Source organism: Carya illinoinensis, chromosome 13 (assembly GCF_018687715.1).
Source record: "Carya illinoinensis cultivar Pawnee chromosome 13, C.illinoinensisPawnee_v1, whole genome shotgun sequence".
Taxonomy (NCBI): Eukaryota; Viridiplantae; Streptophyta; class Magnoliopsida; order Fagales; family Juglandaceae; genus Carya; species Carya illinoinensis.
The window spans coordinates 28,091,952-28,108,010 of NC_056764.1; positions in this window are offsets into that span (position 1 = coordinate 28,091,952).

Consider the following 16,059-nt stretch of genomic DNA (forward strand, 5'->3'; position numbering starts at 1 on the left):
GATCTTGAGTTAGCACAGCTTGATGTAAAGACAGCTTTCTTACATGGTGATCTGGAAGAGGAGATTTATCTATCTCAACTAGAAGGATTCAAAGAAGCTGGCAAAGAGAATTGGGTATGCAGTCTGAAGAAGTCTCTCTATGGCTTGAAGCAGTCACCTCGGCAATGGTACAAGCGTTTCGACCGCTTTATGTTGAATCTGAAATACACTCGTTGCCAATACGATCATTGTGTATATTTCAGAAAACTTACAAATGGATCTTTCATTTATTTGCTTTTATATGTAGATGATATGTTAATTGCATGTAAAAGCAAGGGGGAGATAGATCGCTTAAAAACTCAGTTAAGTAATGAGTTTGAAATGAAAGATCTAGGAGAAGCACGAAGAATACTGGGGATGGAGATCAGCAGAGATAGGGTGAAAGGTACAGTTCACCTTACTCAGAAGCAGTATTTGAAGAGAATACTGCAACGATTTAACATCGACTCGAAGACGAAGCCGGTGAGTACTCCTATGGCCACATATTTCAAGCTCAGTGCATTGCAGTCTCCTAAAACCGATGAAGAGCGGGACTACATGAAAAATGTCCCATATGCAAGTGTTGTTGGAAGCTTAATGTATGCCATGGTGTGTACACGACCTGATATCTCCCAGGCTGTTAGCTTAGTTAGTTGCTATATGCATAATCCTGGAAAGGTTCATTGGCATGCGGCTAAGTGGATTCTATGGTATATTGCTGGAACCGTAGATGTTGGTTTGAGGTTCGAGAAGAGTGAAGATAGTCTATTAACTGGATACGTTGACTCGGACTATGCAGGTGATTTTGACAAACGCCGATCGACAACTGGTTATGTGTTCACTATGGCTGGAGGACCAGTTAGTTGATGATCAACTTTGCAGTCAACAATTGCACTATCATCAACTGAGGCTGAATACATGGCTGTAACAGAAGCCGTGAAAGAAGCTATTTGGTTATAGGGGTTGGTAACAGATTTGGGCTTTGAGCAGCAAGAGGTTACCGTTTACTGTGACAGTCAGAGTGCAATTCATTTGGCCAAGAATCAAGTATATCACTCTCGAACAAAACATATAGATGTTCGATTTCACTTTGTACGTGAAATATTAGAAGAAGATGACATCAAACTTCAGAAGATTGGCACTGAAGATAATCCAGCAGATATGTTGACGAAGGTCGTCACAGGGATCAAGTTCCAGCACTGTTTGGACTTGATCAGTATTGAACACTGCTGAGCACCCTCGGGTGCATTGGAGCGTATTTGATAGCAGAAGTCTCTCATGTCAAAGAATGGGGTGCATTCATTTGAAGAATGAATCAGTTTGTAAGCATCCTGATATGACACACTTGGGTGGAGGGGGTGATTGTTGAATAAACCCCCCAAGTGTGAAATGGGTTTGGGTTTGCAGCCACCAACTCATGCTCATCCACCATGACCACCCACCACCACCTACCATTGTTAGGCCACCCACCCTCTCCCAAGTCAGAAGAAGCTGCAACAGGTGGGCTGCTCTCTTCTATAAATAGGAGAGAGCTCAGATGAAATGAAGTGCAGTGGGTGAAGAGAGAAAGAGGGGCGTGAGAGAGAAATAGAATTTTGTAGAGTATTTTGTAAATCTCATACGAATTCTATAAAAGAGGCTTCAGTAGACGTAAGCAATTTGTTGAACCACTTTAAAATTGTTTTGTGTAATTTTTGGATAGGCCGGAGGCACAACATCTGCAATATCAGAATCTTGTAGATTAACTCCTCCGAGTGGATTCAGTCTGGGAACATCAAAGAGCATCGACGTTGCCGTACAGATCACAGTAGTTGAGAAGATCATAAGAAGTACGAAAAGAATAATTAGCCATTGCAATGAAAATGTTGGAGAGACGTTCATGATGGCAAAGAACAGATGATTGATAAATATTAAAAGTTTCTGAGATTTCTGCAAGGAAAAATTCATTAATTCGAGTATTATATATCCGGTAGTACTACTACTACTTCTGTTTAAATAGAAATAGCATGTATAGGAGCTAGCTGTTGCTTAAATTAAGGCTTTGATATTAATTAGTGGGTCTTTTTGGAACTTAAATTAGTTTGTCCGCCACTTTTAGTTAGTGTTTACGCTAAGGTTCGTAAACTGCAAATACGCTAGAAGCTAGAGATCATGGATCGATTGGCCGGTTAATGGATAATGTTGATCTTAGCTTTAAGCATATATATATATATATAAGAATCCAGAAATTGAATTAGAGGGAGAGGAAAATAACCTGTTAGAACTTAATTAATTAACAAATTAAGATGAGTAGTACCGCTGAGATTTTCAGAAAAATGTATTCATGACTCATGTGGGTGAGTACATTTTATTCATCTAGCTAAAGTTGACATGTCTACCTCTAATTGGAAGGAGTACACCGTATCCTATTTTAAGATTTTTTTTTTCAAAATTTAAGAGAGCCTTGATACATTAATTGTTAATTTGGATGTTGATCATGAGTTGATATGTGAATAATAGATGATCATGTAAAGATGCCAAGTTGCATCTTCTCTCCTCTATAGTACGATTTTCAGCAATCTAGCCAAATGTATTGCACATTCGGAATGAGCCCCGAGCTGAATTTGAAGACTTCGGATAAATCATCTTCTGACATAGAGACTTTTCCGAAGAAAAAATTATAATTCTAAGCCCAATATTAGTGGATAAGTCCAATTAAATTTTGTAAGGACTTCAAGGACATGAAGTCCATTCAAAGCGGGAAAGCAAGTTGAGACTCTCTTAATTTTGATTTGTTTGGGTAATTTTAGTATTCGAAACCACATCGGTCTTGGGTGCCCCCGTTTGTTGTTTTACCGGCATCGCCAAGTGTACACCTACGCATGCATATGAGTTTGAGCGGTACCACTCTGCTACTCTGTCGTTCAGAATACACCGTTTATTTTTACCGCACGCGTACTTTTTATTTTTTCATTTTTCTTTTCAGATTTTTTAATATATTTAAATATTTTTAAAAAATAAAAAAATATTAATATACTTAAAATTACTTCTTTAATTATTAAGTAAAAAAAATTATTATTATTTGTTTTTTGCGACCAACAGTCACTTTGAGGCGACACACGGAGAGGACACAAGCATTTTACTATGCGTTTTTGTCTCTTTCTCTTGTGAGACTTTTGCAAAGTCATTTTAAAATACTATTAAACACACAAAGTCTCGAGAAAAGTTCTATTCACTATCATTTTTTTATTTCCTTACGTGGCATCCAATGATTTCATGCAAAAAAAGTAATCTTGAAGATTAGTAGCATTTCAACACTTCAATAATATGCATGGTGTAAGAAAAGGAAGGGGCATCCATATCTTGAGCTTGCCCCTTCCCATATGGCTAGGCGTTATGCCTGAGATTAAGGCACTAATGGCTGCCCTCTTAAGGCCAAACGTATATTGTCAAGTATAATCCCCTTTGTCCAAGAGATTATATAATTGTTGGCGTGATCAGTTGTTAACAGAGGATCTTGTGGAGAGATTATAAGGATTCTTTTTTATTTGTTATTCGGTTTCCACTTATTATGGAATACCAATAATATTACCAATATTATGGTAATAACTACCTTCCCAGAATAGTTTTTCTCTACACATACTTTATAAGCATACTCTTGTATTATGAAAACATGAATGAATAGAAGGTGATACTTTTTAGCATGGTATCAAATCCAGTTTCTAGGACTATGTGGAATATTTTTTTGAGAGCAATGACAGAACGTACTCCCTTAATTGAGAGTTTCCAAGGCGAGAATCCAATTCTTGCAGACTTGACCTCCAGAATATCACAAATGTTGAACCAGACATCAACTTCACTGAGTCATGAATCTATTGGCGCACCGATTGGCATCAAGTTGGACTTTGGTCTCGGGTTGTTGAGATGTACATCTCAGGCAAAGACAAGTTGGGATATATAAATGGGGATCTTCCACAACCCCAGGAGAGTGATCCTAATTTCAAAAAATGGAGAACTGAAAACGCAGTGGTGAAGGGATGACTGATTAATTCAATGGATCCAAAACTAATCAGTTACTACATTAGATTCCCAACGGCGAAAGCTATATGGGACACTATCGCGACAACATATTTTGATGGCACCGACACCTCGCAAATTTATGATCTCAAGAGGAAGGTAACAAGGCTTAAACAAGGCAGAGGATCTATCGAGACATACTACAACAATCTTCAAGGTCTATGGAGAGAAATCGATTTTCGCTGCCCGAATCCGATGAAATGTGAAATTGATATACAGAGGTATAATTCTATTTTTCAGGAGGATAGAGTTTATACATTCTTGGATGGACTAGATGATCTTCTTGACAAGATTCGAGGAGACGTGCTTCAAATTCAGCCATTTCCTACAGTAGAGTAGGCCTATGCACATGTTCGTAGGGAATATCTAAGGCGAGCAGTGATGTTGACAAAAGAAGATAACACGCCTAGTGCTGTTATGCTCTCAAAAGGCGGACAAAAATCCCAGCAACCACATTCACTTAGATTTTGTCCAATGGAAAGCTTAACAAATCAACAAAGTCAAAGTCACAAGCAGAAGGAGGGGGCTACACACTGTGGGAATATGGAACATACCAGAGACACCTATTTTAAGCTACATGGATATCCAGAGTGGTGGCACGAACTCAAGACAAAAAAGAAGCTCGATGCTGGTGCAGGCAAGACTCATGGTCGAGCCCCACTCGTGAACACTGAAACTCAACTATCCCTTATACCACAGGGGGACTCCTTTCTTACTGTTGCAAACAAATCCGTGGCCCTTAATGATGCAGGTAACCATGGTTGGATTGTCAATTCAGGGGCAACCGATCGCATTACATGTGATACACAAGACTTTTTCGAAACCACTCAACAAAAACGGACGTGCGTTGCCAATGCTAATGGAGTGACATCCCAGTTATACGGGCTGGAAGAGTGGCGCTTTCACCCTCTTTTACACTATCGAATGCTTTATTAGTTCCAGCTCTTTCGAATAAATTATTATCTATAGGCCAAGTTACTGAGGAACTGAATTGCTATGCACTAATGTATCCGAGTTTCTGTATATTCCAGGATATTCTCACCAAGGAGATTATTGGTCGTAGTACTAAGAGAGGAGGGTTGTACTATATGGATGATTTCGACTTCGGCTGAGCAAATATTAAACATCAAACTAGTGGCAAAGAACGACAGATTTGGTTATGGCATTGTTGATTGGGGCATCCAGCATTTTCTTACTTAGAGTGTTTGTTTCCAAGTTCATTTTCCAATATACATGAGTCTGATTTTAGGTGTGAAACTTGCATTCTAGCAAGAGTCATCGTGCATCATATTCAATAAGTTTAAAAAAATGTGAGACCCCATTCAAGTTAATTAACTCGGATGTTTGGGGTCTGGCTCCCATCTTAATTTCTTCAGGGGTTAGATGGTTTGTGATCTTTGTTGATGATTGCACATGTATGACTTGGTTGTACACTACAACAAAAATGATTTTTTGGGACGAAATTACTTTGGGACGAATTGAAAATCGTCCCAAAAAGTGGGATTTAGGAACGAAATTTGAATTTCGTTCCAAAATGACGATGGTTATGCCATACCGTTCGAACGCGTTCGAACGGTATTCTTAGGGACGAATATTTTTGTCCCAAATAAGTTAACCGTTCGACCGTTAATGATTAACCGTTCGAACGTTTAATTTTCACCGTTTGAACGTAATATTGGCGCGATAGGCAAAATTATTTTGGAGGGAAATTGATAAACCGTTCGAACGGTTAATATTAACCGTTCGAATGATGCATATTCACCGTTCAAACGTTATTTGAATCGTTCGAACGGTGACAGAGTTTAAATTTTTTAAGTTTTTTGCCAAATTATATTTAGATTAACTAGTAATTATAAAAAATTGGTTAATTAAATAATATGAATAATCTAAATTAAGAATTAGTTTAGAAAATATAAAACAATACCATTGCATATAACTTAAATACTGAATTTACAAAACACAAAATATTGTCCATACAAAAAACAGGAAATAAATAAATAAAATTTATCATAAAGTAATTAAGACCCCAAGTCTTTGCACACTTCCTCGACTGCAGCTATACGTTCCTCTATTTGTGTCAGTCGAGTACTGATGGTGACCTGAGTCGCAGACATGGCAGCAAACTCTGTACGAAGCTCAGACACAGCAGAATGGATCTCCATACGCACTGCATCGATCACTGCTGATGTCTGCTCGCTGATCGCTGCACGCACTATGTCAGCCATCTCCTCACGAGTAACACTGTGGACTGATGCCTCGGCCCGTGTAGATGTCTCTGCAGCTGCAGCTGAGACTCCATGATCTCCCGGCTGTGCATCTCTGTGAGGATCAACTGGTTCTGGAACATGTGCACGAAAACGCAGTCTCGAGTGTCCCGTGCTGCGTGAGAGGGTGGTGCTGTTTATCGGTCCCATCGGCTCCCGTTTACGCTCAGCAACATCTGGCACAACACCAGCACATAGTAGATATCGGGTGATCAGGACTCCGAATGGTAGTATATCCATCGAAATGTACCGAGATTCTGATCGAATCCTATCGAATATATATCCCACCAAGTCGATAGGAATGCCACGAGCGACCCGTATCATAAATTTCGTCCGATCAATGCCAACTTCTGTCTTGTGCTGCCGAGGGTCAATATTATTGGCAATTATCAAATTTAATATCTTAAAGAAAGAAGATAAATCTGCCTGTTTGATGCTCTTCGTCCCGTCATACGGTGGAGCATCTGGACCGACAACCAAATCCCTCACCTCGTGATCAGCAAGGGTATCGACCTCATCAGTATAAACTGATGCCTCCTCCTCAGCTGTCTCCGCCTCAACTGAAGGATCAGACTCTCTAGGCACCACATTCGGATATGCATCTGGCAGCCTAGGAATACCGAGATGCTCAGCAAGTCCATCTCGTGAAAATACAACGGGTACTTCTCGGACAGTGATACTGTAGGCCCCAGAATCATCTGCGCTGGCACTGCCGAGTTCTCTATAGAACTCAGCAACAATGTCAATGTAGGAGACTGGCTCCCATGCTTCCTCCCGTTCATCCAAGATAGGTCCCCAACCACGATCACTGAATATTGAGGGCAATGAATGACCCTCCCAGATAAGACTCTGGAAATCAGAAATCTTCACTGGTCGCTCCAGTGAAACTGTCCTCTCCCGAACTGGACCACTACTACTCTCACCAAGATTGCGTCGCTTACGTGCCGGTCTAGAAGTAGACATTATAATCAACCTGAAATTTATAATTACAAACTAGATATATAACATTAACAAGAAAAATACAATAAAGAACTATTTACAGTAGTTTGAAACAAACAGCAATTTAATAATATTTGCCATTCTGAACAACATTATCAACAATAAATATGTCACTCAATATCAATATTAATAATATAAATATAATATTAAACACCGTTCGAACGTTTACCGTAACGGTCGAACGGTTACAGACAAACCGTTCGACCGTTTAGTTATATCGTTCGAACGATGTAACTTAACGGTCGAACGGTTACAGACAAACCGTTCGACCGTTGATTTATATCGTTCGAACGTTTACTGTAACGGTCGAACGGTTACAGACAGACCGTTCGACCGTTAAGTTATAACGTTCGAACGCTAAGCATAGCGTTCGAACGATATTCGTCGATCGGGATTCCAGGCCGAGTCGACTCGGCCATTGAAATCCATGGAATCCTTCGATTCCCTGGATTTTACACCAAAATAAATGCAATAGAAACCTAAATAAATGTTCCTAACATGGATTTATGCAAATCTACCGATTATTTTGATGTATAAATCGGTTTACCCTAACTTAAACAATTAATCTATCAAAAACCTAAATCTAAACGGTAAAATGCTTTAAAAATGAAAAATACCGGTTGTTAGAGGTAGGGGCTTCGAGTGGGCACTGTTGACGGCGGCGAAGACGGCGTTCAACGGCGGAGATCGACGGTTTGGAGGCTTTTTCACGGAGGAAATGCGTGAAAATGACGTCGGGATGGGCTTATATATGCAGTACCGTTCGAACGGTACGTTATACCGTTCGAACGAATTAACTAAATATTGATTGCCATCCCTAATTAATCGGTTTTCAAATATTTAAATGCAATATTCCGTATTAATTATATTAAATATAATAATTAATTCAATTATAATATATTTTAATTGTTAAAAATATTAAATGCAATATATTTAATGCACTTATATATTATTAAACACTATGTATTATATATATAATTTTTTGGCAATTTATAGTATATATTATATTATATTTAATTAAAATATATTATACTATTGAATATTATATAGTATATAGTATAAGTTATATTATATAGTATAATTAATATAATATAGACTACTATATACATGAAGCCATGTTCATGTATTTATATAACATATATATTATATGTGATATTAACTAGTACCACATATATATATACTAGTATAGATGACACTATATATATTAATAGTAGATATTCTATTATTAAATATCTACTATTAATATTATAGAAATAAACATTATATATATGCATGTGATACATATAACCCTATGCTATGATACCATATATATGTTATATATAATAGGTTAATATATGTAGTACTTGTTGATTATATTAGATGTAATATGATATTTTATACTATATATGTTACTAAACTATATAATATATGTTTGATTATATATTATATAGTTATATTACTATGGCTCTAAACTATAGTATATTTAGAAATTATTATATTTAAAGGTATAGTGCAAAAAAAATACAATAAGCAACAATATAATTAAACGTTCGAACGGTTTACTATTGGCGTTCAAACGTTTAATAGTACGTTCGAACGTTTATATTAACGTTCGAACGTTAAATTAGCGGGGGAAATTATTCCTGCTAATCGATTTGACGTTTGAACGGTATAATATAACCGTTCGAACGTTAATTATTAGCCTTCGAACGTATATTTTCACGTTCGAACGTCAAATCGGCGGGGGAAATTTTTCCCGCTAGTCGATTTGACGTTCGAACGTTCATTAAACAACCGTTCGAACGGCAATGTTCTGCATTTACACGACAGAACCTCACAATCTCGGACTCGTTTCAGTCGACCGAGCATCACTCCCACGCTCATTTTGTTCCAACCAACGCCATTATTCTTCAATCTAGCCCTCAAATATTACAAACTCCTATCAATCTCTTATATTTTCGGATTAAGAGGTTGTTTTTACCGTTTGGTGAAGAGTTTTTACCGTTTGGAATTTTTGAAGCTTTATCTCTCCAAATCAGGTATTCTCCTTAAATTTGACCTCATTTTAGTTTTTATATAAGTGTTTTCGTTTGCTTACATGAGTTAGTCATATATTTTGCTATCTTTTGATGTAATATGGACTGTATTACTTGGGGTTTTCGGAGGTTGAAGACGAGTGATTTCTGGATGTAAACCGTTCGAACGGTACGTGTACCGTTCGAACGACTGTATAGGAGATCGAACGGTCACGAACACCGTTTGAACGATTTCTTGGGCAGTGTTAAAATAATTAACATTTTAAATGCAGGAGTGTAATTAAAAATTAAATATATATAATCTACATTTAATAATACTTAAATACTTAAAAGATTCAAATAATCAAATGAGAATGAATTAAATTACAAATCATCTAAGATTTGTTACAAAACTTAATTATTTATGATGTTGAATTATTTGTTTGATACATGTTAAATATTGGCATATCTTATATTGCTTGTTCATCAATATTAGCCTTAGACCCGTTCGAGAGTTATCAATCCGCCTTAATTGAAAGATTGATAACTCTTGAATTGTCCAGAGTGGACAGTTTGGAATTGTAAGATCATTCTCGCAAACTATCGAGCTATATCTGTTATACGTCCAGCATTAAGATTTTGGCAGATTTATCCCTTGTTCTCCGGATATGCAGTTTCGGTGATGTTGTATCGACGATGGATAAGTCGGTGCACACAACCAGACGAGCATATTTGGAGAACTATGGGGATATGCTGCCGAAATTTTGTTGGGCGTGACAGATTATAGAGGATAGGTTTGCGACTATGATCTTACAGTTCCGAATGGGATAGGACCAACTACCCGGTGTAAGGTGGCATACTCCTTGATTGATACATGATACATGCTTGTTTGTTGATGCACACGTGCTTGTTTATAATGAAGATAGTCAGCATGGATAAGAGTTGGATGCGAGTTAGCGATCGTTTGGGTCAGAATTACAACGTATATGCTGAAGGTGTTAAGAAATTCTTAGAGTTTGCATTGGGTACATGTGATAGTGATGGACGTATTAGATGCCCATGTAATACATGTAGGAATTTGCGCTCTCATAAGATAGACTTGGTGAGAGAGCATCTGTTTGTAAAAGGTATTGACAAGGGTTATACTGATTGGGTCTTACACGGGGAACCATATCCAACTTCATTCGATACTCCACATGAAGAAGAAGCTATCGATGAAGATGTACAACCAGATGTTGTTGGAGATGAGTATGATGAGGATATGGAAGAAATGTTAGGTGACATCGGTGCGGGAATGTTTATGAATGAAGGTGGCACGGACACATCAAGTTCAAATGATGGGGGTCATAATACTTTTGCACGATTGTGGAATGAGTCACAACGTGAGCTATATCCAGGATGCAGAAGACACAGTAAGTTGTCATTTACCGTAAGACTGCTACACATAAAATCAATGTGCCGATTATCAATTAAGGCTGTCAATATGTTACTCGAGTTGTTTAAGGAGGCACTGCCATCAGATAATACACTTCCTCGTAACTTCTATGAAGCAAAAAAATTGAAACGAGGACTTGGATTTGATTACAACGTAATACATGCATGTAAGAATGACTGCATATTATTTTGGCAAGAGAATGAGCAGTTGAACGAATGTCCCATATGCCACGAGTCAAGATGGACATCTGACAAACAAAATGTGCCGCAAAAGGTAGTACGCCACTTTCCATTGACACCTAGATTACAACGATTATATATGTCACGTGCAACAGCTGCAGACATGATATGGCACTCATCAGCCAGAGTTAGAAACGATGATATTTTATCACATCCTGCTGACTCTCAGGTGTGGAAGGAATTTGATAAGGAGCATACATGGTTTGCAGAAGAACCACGTAATGTGAGACTTGGGTTGGCAACAGATGGATTTAATCCGTTTGGGAACATGAGTACTAGTCACAGTACTTGGCCAGTCGTACTTATGCCGTATAATCTACCACCGTGGAAGTGTATGAAAGATCCATATTTCATGATGAGTTTGCTCATTCCAGGTCCGAGATCGCCGGGAAATGATATAGACATACACTTACAGCCATTGATTGCAGAATTGAAAGATTTGTGGGAGAATGGGGTTGTCACATTTGATTCATCAACAGGCAAGTCGTTCAAGATGCATGCTGCGGTTTTATGGACAATAAATGATTTTCCAGCATATGGAAACTTGTCAGGTTGGAGTACTAAGGGGAAAATGGCATGTCCAACATGTAACAAACATACTAAATCTGAATGGCTCACTTACGGGAGAAAATTATGTTTCATGGGTCATCGTCGATTTCTACCTGGTGATCATAGATGGCGGGGAAATTCACAAATGTTTGATGGTACTGTTGAATGGGGCCAACCTCCACCATATTTGTCTGGTGAAGATTTACTTGCACAATTTGTAGATGTTGGTTGTAATGAATTTGGTAAAAAACAACGAAAGAGAAAACGAGCTACTTCTGAGTTGAATTGGACTAAGAAGAGTATATTTTTCGATCTTCCATACTGGTCAAAGTTAAAATTACGGCACAGTCTTGATGTTATGCATATTGAAAAAAATATATGCGAATCCGTATTGGGAACATTGATGTCAATTGAAGGAAAAACGAAGGATACATTAAACTCAAGGAAGGATTTGAAGCGGTTGGGAATAAGACCGGAAATGCAGTTGCAAGAAAATGGTTCGTCCGTTTACATGCCGATTGGGTGGTATACATTGTCAAGGAATGAAAGGGCTACTTTTTGTGAGTGGATAATGAAAATTAAATTACCAGATGGTTATGCCTCGAATTTGACAAGGTGTGTGCGAACAAATGATTGGAAAATAACTGGGTTAAAAAGTCATGATTGTCATGTCCTTTTGCAGCGTATCTTGCCTATTGGTATACGTGGGTACTTGACTAGAGACGTGCGCGTGGCTTTGACTGAGTTGGGTTTATTTTTCAAAGACTTATGTGCACGGACATTAAATGTAGAAGCTTTGGATCGAATGGAACGGGAAATTCCCATCATATTGTGTAAGCTAGAAAGTATTTACCCACCGTCATTTTTCGATGTCATGGTTCACCTGGCCGTCCATTTGCCACGTGAGGCTCGACTTGCAGGACCAGTTCAGTATAGATGGATGTATCCCATTGAACGATTTCTTGGGAAGTTGAAACGAACAGTTGGTAATAAAGCTCGCCCAGAAGGATCAATTGCAGAAGCATATATTGATGATGAGTGGCATACCTTCTGTTCCAAATATTTCCACGGAGTTGACACTAGGTTTGATCGGCCAGAAAGAAACTTTGACGTTGACAGAGCAAGACAACGAAATGTGTTTTCCGTGTTTTCCCAACAAGTACGTCCACTTGGTGCAGTGCGTGGTTATGACTTATGTGGAAGAGAGTTTGAGAAAGCTCAGTGGTACGTGCTGAACAATTGCCCTGACATAGAGATTTACTTGAAGTAAGTATTAATCTTTTCTTAATTTAGTATTCGCTCATTTACTTTCGCAAAATTCTAATAATATAAAATACATGTCGTAATCATCAATTTCAGTGATCATATTAACATGCTCAAGGAACTAGGAGTAAATGATATAGACCGGAAACATGAAGAGGAGTTTCCGAGATGGTTTGAACAACGGGTAATGACATTACATATGCGACACTTCATTCAATACAAATAGAAAATATTGATTGTTTTTTTTATTGATATAATAGACGTTTTACTTAATATGTAGGTTGTACAAATGCATGCCAATAATCCAAACGATATATCAGATGAATTGTATGCATTAGCGCGTGGCCCATCGAGACGGGCTACAAGATATTCTGCATGTATTTCTCGTGGTAGTAGGTATCACACAATAGATCGAGATCATTATAGGAAAACACAAAATAGTGGTGTCCTAGTTGAGGGAAGTCATGATGGAGAAAATATTGATTTCTATGGAGTGATTGTTGATATAATTGGAATGAAATATTTGGGGGAGCTTGCAGTGTATCTGTTTAAGTGTGATTGGTGGGATTTAAGCAATCCTCGAACTGGAGTCCGTGATGATGAATATTTCTTGAGTATTAATACATCAAGAAAATGGTACGAGGATGATCCATTTATTTTAGCTTCTCAAGCATCTCAAGTATTCTACTTAGATGACCCGAAGTTGGGAACTCAATGGCGAGTAGTACAAAAATATGCTCCAAGAAATATATATGATGTTATCCCTCAGGCAGAAGGGCGAGATGAAGAAGAAGATGATGCCTCTACTCAAGAAGCATACCAAGAGAGTCAGCCCGTCTTTAATTTGTTTGTGGATTTGAGCCAGTATGAGATGATTCCATTGAATAGAGAAGATATTGAGGCTGAAATTGTTGATGCGACACTTGAGCAAAGTGTTGATTCATCTGAACTATCTACAGAAGATGAGACTGAATTGTCAAATGATACTGATACAGATAGTGATTGACGAATTATATTTTCACATTACGTGATGATGAGCACTATTTTACTTAATGAATATTGTATCAGTTTTTTGAAATTATGCCTCCGAAGAGAAAGGAAGTGCGCAACCCATCTCCACCTGTTCCTAGCTCTCCTTCAGACTCACCATTAGAGATTGACTCTACAGAACAAGGTAAAATTCTAATAGTCATAAAAGTTATTAATTAAGATTATAATAGAAAATTGATTATAATGTTATATATCATGATGACTTCACAGTACAATCTCGTCAAGGTCGAGGCACTACGAGAGGCGTGACGTTGGAAAAATATCGTAAGGTGGGTAAGATCAAAGTTAACATTCTTGATGAACATACCGGAGGCGAAGGACAACCAGCAGCTTGGCTTGCATCGCATGTGGGTGCTCTTACACGAACTTATGCACCTTTGGCAACAAGTTCATGGAAGAAAGTCCCCCAAGATGTTAAGGACCTTATCAAGAAGCGTTGTTTGGTAATGTTTAATAAATGAAATTTAATTGGACTTATAATTTTATTTTACTTTAAAGTTAGAATATTATAAATGATAATATTTTTGTCCAAACTTTTGTCTGTAAGGATGATTTCGAAATAAATTTTGGTCGGAGAGAGGAGCGTAAAACTGTGGAAGAGCTTATGAGTAATGCATTCCGCAAGTATAAGGCGAGGTGTCATGAGCATTATAATAAGTTTGAGAATAGTGAAGAAGCACGCCAACATCCTTTTCAAGATGTGCAACCTTCTGATTGGGAAAAACTTTGTGACATGTTTGAGGATTCATCATATAAGGTATAATTAATTTAATTATTTTAGTCCTATTTTTAATTTCGCTTTCTAATATTTTCAATTCTTATGTAGGAGCGAAGTTCTATAAACAAAACAAATAGATCAAAATTGAAGATTACTCATCATGCAGGCTCAAGATCTTTCCACCGCCTCTCTAAAAAATTGGTATTGCTATTCTTTCATTTGTATATAGTTAACTGAATATATCAATCATAATGACTTTATATCTTAACAAATCTTTATTATAGCAAGATTCAGATGCCAATTATGATCTGACAAAATTATATGCTGCATCACATACTAATCGTAATGGAGAGTGGAGTCATCCTGATGCCCGTGAAAATTATGTAAGTATTATAATTTGTTTTAAATAAATATATTTGAATATTTATGATGATATTAACTCTTTATCTTATGTGTAGGATAAAATGGTTGCCCTGCGTGCTGAATCTGCGTCAGATCAAAATTCCTCAAATACAGATGTTGAGATTTTTACACAAGTTCTGGGTGAACGTTCAGGATATTTGAGGGGTTTGGGTCGCTGTGTAAAACCTTCTCCCTCTTCCTCTTCTTCCGGGTCTGCCTCTATAGCTCAAGAGAATGCGAATCGTAGAATTGAAGAATTGATTGCAAAACAACAAGAGTTAGAGGCTCAATTGGCGAGACAAGGAGACATGGAGATGCGCCTCAAACAACATGAAGAAGAACAAGCAGAGTTCAGGAGAGATATGCAACTCCAAATGCAACAGCTTATGCAACAGTACAGGCCTCCAACCAACTGATGGTTTTTTACGTCTAGCTTATGACATTATCTAATTATGTATGAACAATGCTAGTTTTATGGTTATTTATTTCTTCGCACTTATTATAAAACTTTTGTGAGTAATTAAACAGTTCTTAATTTATATTTTTCAAATAATATGGATGTCTATTTAGTTTTTTTATAATTATTGGTTTTAATAAAAATAATATCCGTTCGAACGACAAAGTCACGTTCGAACATTAATGGGCATGCCGTTCAAACGATAATGTAACGTTCAAACGTCAACTCGCAAACCGTTCGAACGATACCAGATGCTCAAAAAACCGTTCAAACGCATGACATTACCATATCGTTCGAACGTTGATCATCACCGTTCGATCTCTTATACCGTTCGATCGTCTCATTTAACGTTCGAACGTATTTCTACTGATCGTTTGAACGTATCTTGATAACCGTTCAAAACAAACATTGACGTTCGAACGGTATATGAGAAGCATTCGAACGCCATTCTGGGACGAATTTTAACCGTGACAAAAAAAAGCATCGTTCGAACGGTATCGAACGGTCACTTTCAAAATCGTTCCAAAAGATATATTTTGGGACGAAATTGTGTTTTTCGTCCCAATATATCTTCTGGGACAGTGATGTTGGGACGAGCTTGGGACGAAATTTTTT